Raw genomic sequence first — 14,311 nt, forward strand, 5'->3', positions numbered from 1 at the left:
ACTCGCAATGAGCTTTTAAGTCCCGCCTCAGTGGGCGTAAACACCTCGTGCATTATGGTTAATGAAGTTCTTGTTTCGAATCCACAGTGGGTGCTGTTGTTAATCTCCAACTTTACAGAATATATACCACAGTGGGGTGCCGCAGACACGCCAAGTTATTGTCCCTCAAATTCATGTCCTTGCAATTCGGCACGCTGTTCCATACTGGGCCATGTGATCAAGGGCCCACGGGCCCGAAACGCGTCGTGCTGCTGCTTTCTCACCTGCACTATTAAATCACCTAAAGCCAGTTCTGTGGTCCGTCTCTCTCTTGCTTCACCGATCTGTACGATTGAAGGTGGCGTGTGGAGTGTGTTCCTGGCATATATATATATATATATATATATATATATATATATATATATATATATACATACATACATACATACATACATACATACATATATATATATATATATATATATATATATATATATATATATATATATATATATATATATATATATATATATATATATATATATATATACATATATATATATTCATTCTCACGGGGGAATGACCAAAGCGGGAGGAACTCGCACACCACAACAGCTTTCCCCAACAGCCTTTATTAGGTACAGAACACTGCTTTCACCGGTAAGTGGGCCGCTTCAACCGGACGCGTTTCGGGCATCTCCCTTCCTCGGCGGCATACAGTCCTTGAGACACCATGAAGCTCCGCCTCCATATAGAGCCATATCGCAAGCCAGGGATGGGCTGATCTGCATGATCAGGTGCGTTGCTTTGTGGGAGGCGTAGTCAGTTATTGCATGATGCTCGATTCACTGATTCAAAGCTCCATTGAGCCCCAGCGTGGGCAGCATGATAACGTCCTTGTTGCGCTGTCCCACATGTGAAGCCACTGGTTGTAGCTTCGTGGCCTCCTTCTCTTGAGTGGTGCCTTCCCAGCGGCAGGACGGCCGCTAATTTATTCACATTCACGGGGAATGACCAAAGCGGGAGGAACTCGCACACCACAACAGCTTTCCCCAACAGCCTTTATTAGGTACAGAACGCTGCTTTCACGGGTTAGTGGGCTGCTTCAACCGGGCGCGTTTCGGTCATCTCCCTTCCTCGGCGGCATACAGTCCTGGAGACACCATGAAGCTCCACCTCCATATAGAGCCATATCGCGAGCCAGGGATTGGCTGATCTGCATGATCAGGTGCGTTGCTTTGTGGAAGGCGTAGTCAGTTATTGCATGATGCTCGATTCACTGATTCAAAGCTCCATTGAGCCCCAGCGTGGGCAGCGTGATAACGTCCTTGTTGCGGTGTCCCACATGTGAAGCCACTGGTTGTAGCTTCGTGGCCTCCTTCTCTTGAGTGGTGCCTTCCCAGCGGCAGGACGGCCGCTAATTTATTCACGCTCACGGGGAATGACCAAAGCGGGAGGAACTCGCACACCACAACAGCTTTCCCCAACAGCCTTTATTAGGTACAGAACGCTGCTTTCACCGGTAAGTGGGCCGCTTCAACCGGACGCGTTTCGGGCATCTCCCTTCCTCGGCGGCATACAGTCCTTGAGACACCATGAAGCTCCGCCTCCATATAGAGCCATATCGCAAGCCGGGGATTGGCTGATCTGCATGATCAGGTGCGTTGCTTTGTGGGAGGCGTAGTCAGTTATTGCATGATGCTCGATTCACTGATTCAAAGCTCCATTGAGCCCCAGCGTGGGCAGCGTGATAACGTCCTTGTTGCGGTGTCCCACATGTGAAGCCACTGGTTGTAGCTTCGTGGCCTCCTTCTCTTGAGTGGTGCCTTCCCAGCGGCAGGACGGCCGCTAACTTATTCACGCTCACGGGGAATGACCAAAGCGGGAGGAACTCGCACACCACAACAGCTTTCCCCAACAACCTTTATTAGGTACAGAACGCTGCTTTCACCGGTAAGTGGGCTGCTTCAACCGGACGCGTTTCGGGCATCTCCCTTCCTCGGCGGCATACAGTCCTTGAGACACCATGAAGCTCCGCCTCCATATAGAGCCATATCGCAAGCCAGGGATTGGCTGATCTGCATGATCAGGTGCGTTGCTTTGTGGGAGGCGTAGTCAGTTATTGCATGATGCTCGATTCACTGATTCAAAGCTCCATTGAGTATATATATATATATTACTATATATATATATATATGTCTCAACAAAATGCCCGAAATCTTCCAGGAGGGCACACGCAGTTCGCCCACCATCCGGTGTATCCTTACTTTACTCACACCAATTCCCAGGTAAGTTTAAGGTAGCCAACGGGTTTCAAGGCGCAGGGCCTCTTCTTCTGGGCTGTCTTGACAAAAATGCAGTACAACTCGCTTTGGCTTGTGATATCCACTTAGTGGGCCTCAGACGATAGGTATAATTTTATCAAGCATTCAGGGACATAGACTCCTCAAAGCGGGCTTTAATTTCCTCTGAGTGCGTGTAACCAGCATTTAAGTCCATATTATCACAATTCAAGTCCTTTTAGTAAGGTCATGGGCCTCGGAGCTAGTGTCATTACCAGAATGGCTTGCTGCACTTCATTAGAATTAGAGACAGTACTAGGGAGCATATCTGTATGAACTTGGAGATGGCAGAGTATTGTCTTACCAACAACATCTTTGTGTTTGATGGTACTCTCTACAAACAAACCACCAGTACAGTGATGGGATCCTGCTTTGCTCCCAGTTTTGCCAACCTGTCATGGGTTTCTTGGAGGAAGAGATCTTTGACAGTCCAGACCCCAAACCAGAACTAAACAGGGTAGAGATGTCTCTCAGGCACATAGATGACCTGTTTAACATCTGTAGAGGTTCTGAGCAGGAAGCCAGCATGTTTATAGAGAAACTGAATCAGAATGATCGGAACATCGTACTCACAGGCAGTATCAGCAAAACCAGTGCAGAATACTTGGACGTGCATCTAGAGATCGAAGATGATAAAATATGTACCACCTAACACAGCAGGTAACAGTATTCTGCATGTCCTCAGCAGTGATCCAGAGTCACTCAAGTGAAGTATCCCCTATGGAGAACTGCTGAGGGCAAAGAGAAACTGCAACAGTGAAGAAGCATATAGCCTTGAAAGTAAAAACATGATTGAGAGATTCAAGGCGAGAGGCTATCTTAGTTGGGTACTTAAGAAAGCCATCAATAGAGCTGAGGGTGTGACCAGAGCTCAAACACTGTCTGCGAAAGAAAAGCTTGCAGACAAGTCTAATGACAGTAACACCAGGGACATCTTAAATTACAATTCAGACTCAGACCGTATCAGACACATCTTAGCCAGCAATTGGAATATCCTTAAATGTGACAACACGATAGGTGATACCATCTCAGACAGACCCAACATAACTTACAGATGGAGCAGAAACATTAGGGATATGTTGGTGCACAGCGACATCACCATACAAGACACAGGAGGACATGGCCTAGGCGATTTTTCCCTGTGGGCACTGCAAAGCCTGCAAGGCCAGTAGAATTGAATTTGAATTTGAATTTAAAATATTTCTATAGCGCGACGTTCACCAAACGGTTTCTTGGCGCTTTAGGAACATGGAAGGCAGAAGCAGAGAGATAAACAGAAATGAATTCAGAAGTGAATTCACTGTGGAAAGGCTTGGCTGAACAAAAAAGTCTTCAGGCCCTTACGAAAGAGAGAGTAATCTTTGGCCAGTCGTAAATGGGCAGGGAGGGAGTTCCAAAAGGTGGGTGCCAGAAATGAAAATTTGGACCCACCCCATTTTTTCCTCTTAAAACCGGGTACCTGTAGGAGAGCTTGGGACGAGGACCGGAGCTCCCTAGTGGGAACATATTCCTTTAACAGGGCGGAGATGAAAGCAGGGGCAGTTCCCTGGCGTGACTGAAAGACCATGCAGCCCATCTTAAAAAGAGAGCGTTGTCGGACAGGCAGCCAGTGTAGAGCCTTTAGAAGTGGCGTGGAGTGATGAGAGCGGGAGAGGCCGTACACTAGCCGAGCCGCCTGATTTTGCACTAGCTGGAGTTTCCTTAGACTGTAGGCCGGGATGCCGTTGTATAGGGCATTGGCATAGTCCAGCCGGGAGATCACAAGGGCAGACATGATTAGTTTTAGTGCCAGAGGGGAAAAGAAACGAGAGACGGTGCGGATAGTGCGGAGAGTGAAAAAGCAAGAAGAGACGACAGAGCTAACTTGTGAATGAAGGGTGAGAAGGTTATTCATTCTTATGCCTAGGGTCTTGACTGTAGGGGAGGGAGTGAGAGGGGGACCAAAGGAGGAGGGCCAAAAGGAAGAAGTCCAGGGACTGGAGGAGCCACCCGTGAGAACCAGCTTGGTTTTATCTGGGTTCAGCTTCAGATGGTTGTGGCTCATCCAATCCCTGATGAAAATCATAACAGTTTGAAAATTAGAGATAGAGTGAGGAGAGGAAGAAAGATTAAAGACGAGCTGGAGGTCATCTGCATAATTGTATACAGTGACCTCCAGCTGCTGGAGTGCAAAAATGAGAGGGTAGATATACAGATTAAACAAAAGAGCTTTCAGAAAGAGTTCAAACAAAGAACCTGCAGAAAGGAGATCACTCAGTTCTTCACTCGCAGCACCACTTTCGTGGTGTATGTCATACAATGCCCCTGCAAGCTTTACTACATAGGAGCACCAATATGCTAAAAAGAGGATTTTAGAGCACAAAAGAGCCATCACTAACAATGATCTCTAATACCCTGTGGCACGCCACTGCCAACAGAAACATTTTTCAGACTCTTCTCTTCTAAGTTTCTTTATACTGGAACAGATCCGGATGGATCACAGAGGAGGGGACAGGGTACTGAGGCTTAGACAAAGAGAGTCAAGGTATATTGTTGATTTTCAGACCAAGATCCCATGGGGTCTGAACTAGGATGAGGAAATGGCCATACATCTTAGGTAGGAGTAGATTGAGATTGATTGTCCTATATTTCCTCTGTTTATATTTGACATTTTGATTTTAACATTCTGATTTCCATGATTTGCATGTTGCTCTTCCTCCATTTGCATGTGTATCAAAAACTGTATCATCTGACAGATTTTTGTCATTTTAACCTTCTTTTTATGTTTGTTTCTTTTGGCGGAGGGAAGGAATGGACCTAATCACTAGCACGGGTCACCCACCCTTTTCTTTAAATACACGTTTTTCACTTCACCATCTGGGCCATTTGGCACGGGATAGACACTGGACTATTAGCAGAGTGGTAGGATCACACTTGGGGAGGATGTTTTCAGTCAACCTGACTGTACATGGAAGCTATCACTTTTTGGCATAGTATCAGGGAAGTTTGACTGAATGAGTCCATTACTCTTGACCCTCTTGTTTTCATACAGACAAATGTCCCACGTATTGACAAGATTCATGTATGTGTCCTCGTGCACCAAGCCAATACATACCCTTTTTGTTGTTATGACATCAACAATATTCTGTGGATCTGGATGTCAATGGGGCCACTCGGCATTGATAACAACCCTGGGTCGCTTTTTTACACAAACCTATTATGGTACACTTGTGTGTGTGAAGATCGTGCAGACCAAATGGTTTACTTTGTTAGACCCGGGTGACTTTTTTACCACACTTTTTTAAATCTCTATAGGGATGTCCTCTAAGCATGGGCGTAAAATCCGTTCCGCTCGTGGATTTCGTGGATTTTCGGTAAATTCGCAATCCGCGAACTCTCGCGAATTTGCCGAAAATCCATAAATTCGCACGCGGCAGATTTTTATGCTTGGTGATACAATATTGCTGTGCGCGGCGTTCACTTACTGTCATTCAGCGTTTTCCGAGTTGTTTTTCTCGATATTTTGCAAGTTCTGCGCAAGATTTTCCTCACGATCACACGCAAAATTGTACTAGCGAGCCGCACACTTTGCGAGATTACACATCGCGCCCGGAAATGGAAATACGTCATGCAAACAAGATGGCCACGCCCGTGAACAACCGTGAGGGTAACTTCGTGCCGTTGCGCTAAAAGCGGCTCGCTAAAACGCACAAAACCTTGCGAACTAACACGCCGCAAATAAACAAATCGCATTTTCGCACAAATTCGCGGCTTCTGAATTCGATCTCGTGCAAATTTGCGCCTCGCGAATCCCGCGAAATTGCAGAAAAACGAGTTTTGCAAAACTGAAAGCTCTCAGCAGGTGCAAAAGTTCAAACTCATCATTAGTAACCATTCCCTGTAGTGCTTCCTGAGGGGCCCCTCCAGAGTTCAGTTGCCTACTTGCAACTATTCTATGACCCTGCTCTGACCCTCACAGCAGGCTCATAGAATAGCTACAAGTAGGCCACAAAGGTCCTGGGAAATAAAATTGCACTGCAACAGAAAGCAAATTACAGATAAGGAAGCAGGTGCCAGACTGGAAGTTTAAATTCAGTGACACATTAATAAATCAACACCAAATTAATTCATGTCAGTTGAAGCAGGGCAGGTGTGCTTGCTTTCCCCCCCCATAATCTACAGTGATGAACCTGAGGGTGGCAGTGATGTACCAGAGGGTGGCATGGGTGAACCAGAGGGTGACAGTGGTGAAACAGAGGGTGCTGTGAACCTGTGATGATGAACCAGACGTAGAAACAACATAGTTGCGACCGTTACGAGCCGACAAGTAAGTTCACAAGTGCGAACTGGTACAAAACCCTTGCGAACTGGCAGAAACCTTTGCGAACACAAAAAAAAAATCTGCGAATTCGCGAGAGTTCGCGGATTTTGCGGATTGCGGATTGCGAATTCGCGAATATGCAAATTCGCGAACGCCAGATTCGCAAAATTCGCCCATGCTTAATGTCCTCGTATAGTGGGGTTTGCTAGTTCCAGTCGCTCACTTTGGCCCTTCCTATTTTCATTACCACATGGTTGGCTCATTAATTTCATGACAAGATAGACTGCAATACTATTGTGCTATGTCTTTTGCTCACAGTACATGAAGTGATATCCAGCACAAGATGGTCGCCATACTACTGTACATGTTCGTCCTCTCCTGACACTGAGATCGTAAGTGACTTTGTTCAATATACCTGTACCTAATATGTTTTCATTTGAATCACACGGTTTGGAACCAATTCCAGGGCAATTACTATTGCAGTACTATTTATTTGTTTAAAACTGTGTTCCCTCTACAATGCCTACACAGTATGTAGTACATTATGTGATATCTATTACAAGATGTCCGGCACTATCGGTTTGCTATTTGCTCTTCTCTGTTTTGTTCACTGTCAATCTACTTTATAACCACTTATGATTTGTGCACTCTTTTCACGCGAGGAAGGCTGCGGACGTTGAAAAGCGTTGTGGAATAAACTGTTTAGCATCTCAACAGTTGGTTCTGTGTCCATTATCCTGAGCGCGCACCCATTTGCATTGTTACAGAAGGATTAATCAGCCAGTATGCTCTACTGGTGTATGTCTTTTAATGTCCGTTGGAGCACTCTGTTATCTTGATATATTTTCTTTTTAATTTGTGTAGTTTTTGTACTACTACCTCCTAGTGTTTTGTCTGTGAACACCGTGTGTGTAAATAAATGAAAGGAAAAATGGGAATTCCACTTTTGGCGGAGGTGTGCACACTTGTACTTCAGACCATAAAGTCTACTTCACATTCATTCCGTCAAATGATTTATTCAGGCATGTGTTTCTTTTTCCAAAAGTATTCAAATATTTATTTCATATTCATACTCAATCTTCATTTTATTTGCAAATCCATGTCACTTTATATACTCCACGTATACCCAATGCATTTCGGGTTATAGATCACCCTTCCTCAGGGGTATGAATTGAGGACTTTACTCACTTACTGAAGGTTTTATCGCATCGGAAAGTTAATGTCACTTTCTTCTAACTTCTTTATGCGTTTAGACGTTCCGCCACACCATTTATTATGCCCTTTATGGGCTATTGAAGCAGCAGAGCTGTATTCTGTTTGCATGATGAACACGTGATCTATACTGTTCGATTTCCTACGTGTTCGTATTATCTTGAGGAGATCAGGCCCTGAATGGGCTTTTTGTGTCTGCTACAAAGTTTGCATTCAGCAAAGATTTTATTGGAACACCAAGTACCTCATTGGTCTCTATCTCATCTTACATATTGGAACCTTACTTCCTCCACAATCACTATGTGTACCTATTTAACCTACATGAATCCACATCTCTTCCTCATTATTTAATCCTCTTGGTGCTTTGGTTTGTAATTTGATGATATATCTTGACTTCAATGTGCGTAACCTCCTGACTGTATTCCCTCCTCTTTCCCTCTTCTCAATCTGATCTAAACAGAAGAATGTGAGGAGACTGCTATTGCTCTGATGTTCTGTCTCAAAATGTTGAGCTACAGCATAGTTGTGTTCCCTGCTATTGATCGCTCTTAGATGTTCTAGTATTCGTTTCTTAGTGGGATGGATAGTACTCCCCACATATTGTTTTCCACAGGGGCATACTAAGCAGTAACAGTAAGGAGTTTGGATATGGGGGCCTTGGTATTCTTTCCAGGTATCTGATATTCTTTTACCTTATGGCAGTTTCTACAAGCTTTGCATTTCATGCATGGAAAGAACCTCTTAATCGGAGATGTATTTTTCTTTTTAGGTTCATTGTGGCTCTTAACCAAATGTTATTTTAAGGTAATCCCTTTCCTATATGTAACCAACGTTTTCTCTGGCAGGAGTTTCCCCACTACACTGTCTGTTCTTAGTATTTTCCAGTTTTTCCTCATGATTTGAAATACCTCAGATGACTTATCATTAACTTTCGGGTGTGATAAAACCTTCAGTAAACAGTAAGATCTACATAGGCTGGTATTTACCAAGCGCAGAAGGTCGAATTCGATTATAATCCATTATTGTTGGGTAATGAATTATGTTGAAACTAATTTATATATATGAGTTGTAAATGCTTTAATTCTGAACTAATTTGTGTTTTACTCATAGTTTGAATCACGGACATGAATATCATACCCATATTTATGTGCAAACAAGATGTTCCAAAATGGCCGCCATTTTATATTCATTTGTTTATGTTTTGTTTTCACTAAGACACTTTCTATTTCCGTGAACTTTTTTAGAGCAAAACTTTATTTAAACACACGATTTTAAGTAATGAGTTGAAACTGGCGAAGGCGGTAACGCCGAAACGCGTTTGTCGATTTTTCTGCAGAAAAGGATGGAATGAATCTTAATCCATACCCTGGGATCTTTGTATTGCACTTTACACTGTGGTTCGGCGGAATCACAGACTGGAGTCAAGGTATATATATATATACTGTTCCCATGACGCACAGGGTCAGACTGATTTGCATATAGCCATGTCTGAACTAGGGTGGCAGAGTGGGCTAAAGAACTGTGATGGATTAAACACACATCTTTTGACTGGGTGTGAGTGTTTGATTGGATCAGATGCTCCGTCCATCACCACCCCCTTTTGTACCGCTTTTGGCAGCCATAAGTGTTGCAGGGTATGCTCAGACGTGAGTCCCTTGCTCACTTTGCCACTGGAGTCAAGCAAGCCAGGCTGAAGACGGCTGGAATGCCAGAAAACGGTCCTCGGAAGCTTGTTTCCGGTCCAGGGAAGGCATGGCTTGGCAGTTCGGGCTGGACTGTTCCCATGAGGCACAGGGTCAGACTGATTTGCATATAGCCATGTCTGAACTGGGGAGGCAGAGTCGGCTAAAGAACGGTGATGGATTAAACCCAGATCTTTTGACTGGGTGTGAGTGTTTGATTGGTTCAGATGCTCCGTCCATCAGCATCCCCTTTTGTACCGCTTTTGGCCGCCATAAGTGTGGCAGGGTATGCTCAGACGTGAGTCCCTTGCTCACTTTTCCACTGGATTCAAGCAAGCCGGGCTAAAGATGGCTGGAATGCCAGAAACCGGTCCTCGGAAGCTTGTTTCCGGTCCAGGGAAGGCATGGCTTGGCAGTTCGGGCTGACTGTTCCCATGAGGCACAGGGTCAGACTGATTTGCATATAGCCATGTCTGAACTGGGGTGGCAGAGTCGGCTATAGAACGGTGATGGATTAAACCCAGATCTTTGGACTGGGTGTGAGTGTTTGATTGGTTCAGATGCTCCGTCCATCACTACCCCCTTTTGTACCGCTTTTGGCTGCCATAAGTGTGGCAGGGTATGCTCAGACGTGAGTCCCTTGCTCACTTTGCCACAGGATTCAAGCAAGCCGGGCTGAAGACGGCTGGAATGCCAGAAACCGGTCCTCAGAAGCTTATTTCCGGTCCAGGGAAGGCATGGCTTGGCAGTTCGGGCTGGACTGTTCCCATGAGGCACAGGGTCAGACTGATTTGCATATAGCCATGTCTGAACTGGGGTGGCAGAGTGGGCTAAAGAACGATGATGGATTAAACCCAGATCTTTGGACTGGGTGTGAGTGTTTGATTGGTTCAGATGCTCCGTCCATCACCACCCCCTTTTGTACCATTGTTTAAATGTAGCAGCATATTAACATATTGCTACAGGCTCTTGTAATAGTTCTGTCTGTATAAATATACAAATGAAAGAGAGTTTCTAAAATATATATCAAAGACATTTTTTTTAAAAGGCATAAATTGCCCTATTACTGTAAATGGATAAATTATGTAAAGAGCCACTAAAAGGTAAATAAGCTGTGCTGGTATTTAAAAAACAATTACATAGTTTAAATTTTTTAGATAATTGAATGCGGTAGTCTGGAGGACCCACTATAGTGCAAAAATTGAAACAAAGCAGCAATCAATTTACTGTGCAAATGTGCAAATGTCATTTAAATTAAAGTGCTACCCGTATGATTAAATAAATGTATAAATATTAGTAACAAAAAAAAAACATTTCTGGGTAGTATTGTTAAAATCATAAAATAACATTTCTAAAAGTCATCATGTAGGATAAGTAGTGCAAAAGGTGATAAAATGACTTGTTTTCATGAAAAAGACGTCAGAGTTATTCGTATACTTTCTTGAGATATAAAAATTCATATAATATTATGTTTAATAATAGGGAACCTACTTATTAAGCCAGAAGAGTAAACAAAACATTGTGTTTCATAGAAAACACACACTGGCGGGTTGTAAGTTCTAATAATGAGTATACACATCTTAATATAATGGGGAACTGGAGGCATTAAAGAAAATCTTACAAATCCTCTGTATTGTTCAACCCATTTGGACATTTGCTGTCAAATTCCAGAATCATTTTAGTTTCAAGTTGTCTCAACTGATGTTCACGATTTCCCCTCACCCGGACTTTGGAACTGACCCCACCACAAAATATTTTAGGCATGTTACATCAATATTGTGGTTTCTCTTAAAATGACGTGCTACAGGTTATGCATGGTTGCTGTGTAAAATTGCACAAAGATGCTGCAGAATCCTAACATGCACCTGCAGCTTTGTGCTACCAATGTAGTTTAGGACACAGGTGCATGTCAGGACGTATACGGCAAACTCCGTTTTACAATTGAAACTTCCTGAAATAGCTATATCCTTGGTGCTGAAACATAACATAACATGTGTATATGTAAAGCGCACGTTCACCCAGAGGTCTCGTGTCGCTGAATAACAGATGTTCATTGTTACCCAACTCAATGGTACTCATTTTATCGACCTCAAATGGATGAAAGGCTGAATGGACCCGCCGGGATTTTAACCTGTGACCATGAGGTCGAACACAGGCCCCTGCAATGGACGCATTAGTCCACTGAGCCACCAGACCCGGCTTGATAGGAGTTCAATAGTGGGTTGCTTCCAAATTTGCAAGCTCTACAAGTAGAGCATTTGCAGAATCCTTTCGCTGGTTGAAGCCACATACTATTTTGTCTAGTTTCAGGGATACTTTTGTCTAAGACAGCTCCCATGCTTCTGGCTCTCCTATATGGCTGAGATACCCGCCACCCCCTCTCAACACAATCCCCAAAAGGAAGGGAAACCGGAAACAGTTCTTGAAGTTTTTGGATGTGGGGAGGGAGTGACCCTCCCCCGGCCGTATTTATTAAAACAAAAAATTAAACATTAAACGTTTCATTTTATGTACAATTTCATTATCACATTGCGATGTTTGGCTCACCTTAACATATTCTCTAATACAGAGTTTCTCCTAGCCGAACTAGCATCCAACAAAAACATTCTCTAGAAACACTGAAATTGTACATCCTAACGTTTAAGGGCCAACGGCAAGGTCATAACCGGTGTCAAGATCCCTAACCAGACTTACCCCTCCCACTTGTGAGGGGCGACAGCACAGAGGCTTACCTCAAGTGCAACTACTAACAATTTCCCTTGACTTGACGGGGGCACTTAAGACTCGACGCCATTTAAAGGTCGTTCGAAGACTTGTGTGTGGTATCTAGAAGGTATCGTGGACCTCCCCCCATCCCACACAACTTACCGCATCTGCCGTCGCAGATGACCCTGGCCCCGGGAAATTCCCCAGGAGGGGGCTGTAACCCCTCCTACAACGGAAGGGGCCTTGACCGCCTTTCCTTTACTTCCGGCGACCCGCCCTTAGACGGGACCGCCTCCCCACTGAGGGGCCAATGGCCACCTCTCCCGAGCGCTCCCATCCGTGTTGGGTGACGCCCACTCATAGGGATCTACCAATTAGTGCTCACCGATCATGACCTTACCGCCTACCAAAAAATAAATACGACAATTTTATTCCACCTACAAAAAACATTGGTCGCTACGACCGAAGGAACATGCTAAAAATACAACACTACATCAAATCATTTTAATCGAAACACTACACAATATTCACCATACTTTATTATGATCAACAACAAACTGATACTTTCGCAGCCTGTAAACGAAATGGAAAAACGAACTTATAAATTCACTTTATTGCACAACAACTTGCTGTCCTCAGGGGCTGGTGGGTGGGTCAAAATTGGCTCTTCGTTCTGTCCCGAGCTCACGTGTAGCGAGGAGGTGCAGCTTCGGAGCACAAGAACAAGAGGACGTCTTCTGGTCTTGCGTCTCTTTTTATCCGTCTTCAGGGCGGGCGAGAACCCGCCCCTGCCCGCCCCTAGGGCGGGGCTGGCTACGTCGGTGTCTAGGCCAGCCCACTCCAGGGCGGGAAAAAGCGCGCCCCGGCTACGCCGCTTCGGGCATACCAGCCGAGACACGCCTCCCGCCCAAAAATGGCTTCCCGGGGGGATCGAGGCACTCCACCATACGTTCGGGGGGACCGAGTGGTCGCCCCTTTCCATATGGCTGAGATACCCGCCACCCCCTCTCAACACAATCCCCAAAAGGAAGGGAAACCGGAAACAGTTCTTGAAGTTTTTGGATGTGGGGAGGGAGTGACCCTCCCCCGGCCGTATTTATTAAAACAAAAAATTAAACATTAAACGTTTCATTTTATGTACAATTTCATTATCACATTGCGATGTTTGGCTCACCTTAACATATTCTCTAATACAGAGTTTCTCCTAGCCGAACTAGCATCCAACAAAAACATTCTCTAGAAACACTGAAATTGTACATCCTAACGTTTAAGGGCCAACGGCAAGGTCATAACCGGTGTCAAGATCCCTAACCAGACTTACCCCTCCCACTTGTGAGGGGCGACAGCACAGAGGCTTACCTCAAGTGCAACTACTAACAATTTCCCTTGACTTGACGGGGGCACTTAAGACTCGACGCCATTTAAAGGTCGTTCGAAGACTTGTGTGTGGTATCTAGAAGGTATCGTGGACCTCCCCCCATCCCACACAACTTACCGCATCTGCCGTCGCAGATGACCCTGGCCCCGGGAAATTCCCCAGGAGGGGGCTGTAACCCCTCCTACAACGGAAGGGGCCTTGACCGCCTTTCCTTTACTTCCGGCGACCCGCCCTTAGACGGGACCGCCTCCCCACTGAGGGGCCAATGGCCACCTCTCCCGAGCGCTCCCATCCGTGTTGGGTGACGCCCACTCATAGGGATCTACCAATTAGTGCTCACCGATCATGACCTTACCGCCACAGGTCCGGATAGTTGACCGGCTATCCGGACCCCCCACAAAACTCCTACCTAAAGGTCATGTCTTAAATGATTTTAACCAGGCTAAGAAGTCTCCTATGAGTAACTCATTCCCCACCCTCGACAAATGCACACCATCCCCCAGATACATACTGTCATCATTAATACAACTATGCGAGATCGAATGCAATGTCTTGGAACGGAACAACCTACTCACTTTGTTATTCAGTTTTCTAACAGAATGATTTAAAGCGGGGATCGAGATAGCCCCCCGCCATACTTTTCGTGGGATCATATGAGACCACGCAATTATGCACCCCGGAACTCTCCTTGCTAACCAACTTACCGTGGAAA

Source organism: Lissotriton vulgaris, chromosome 5, assembly GCF_964263255.1.
Source record: "Lissotriton vulgaris chromosome 5, aLisVul1.2, whole genome shotgun sequence".
NCBI classification, from domain to species: domain Eukaryota; kingdom Metazoa; phylum Chordata; class Amphibia; order Caudata; family Salamandridae; genus Lissotriton; species Lissotriton vulgaris.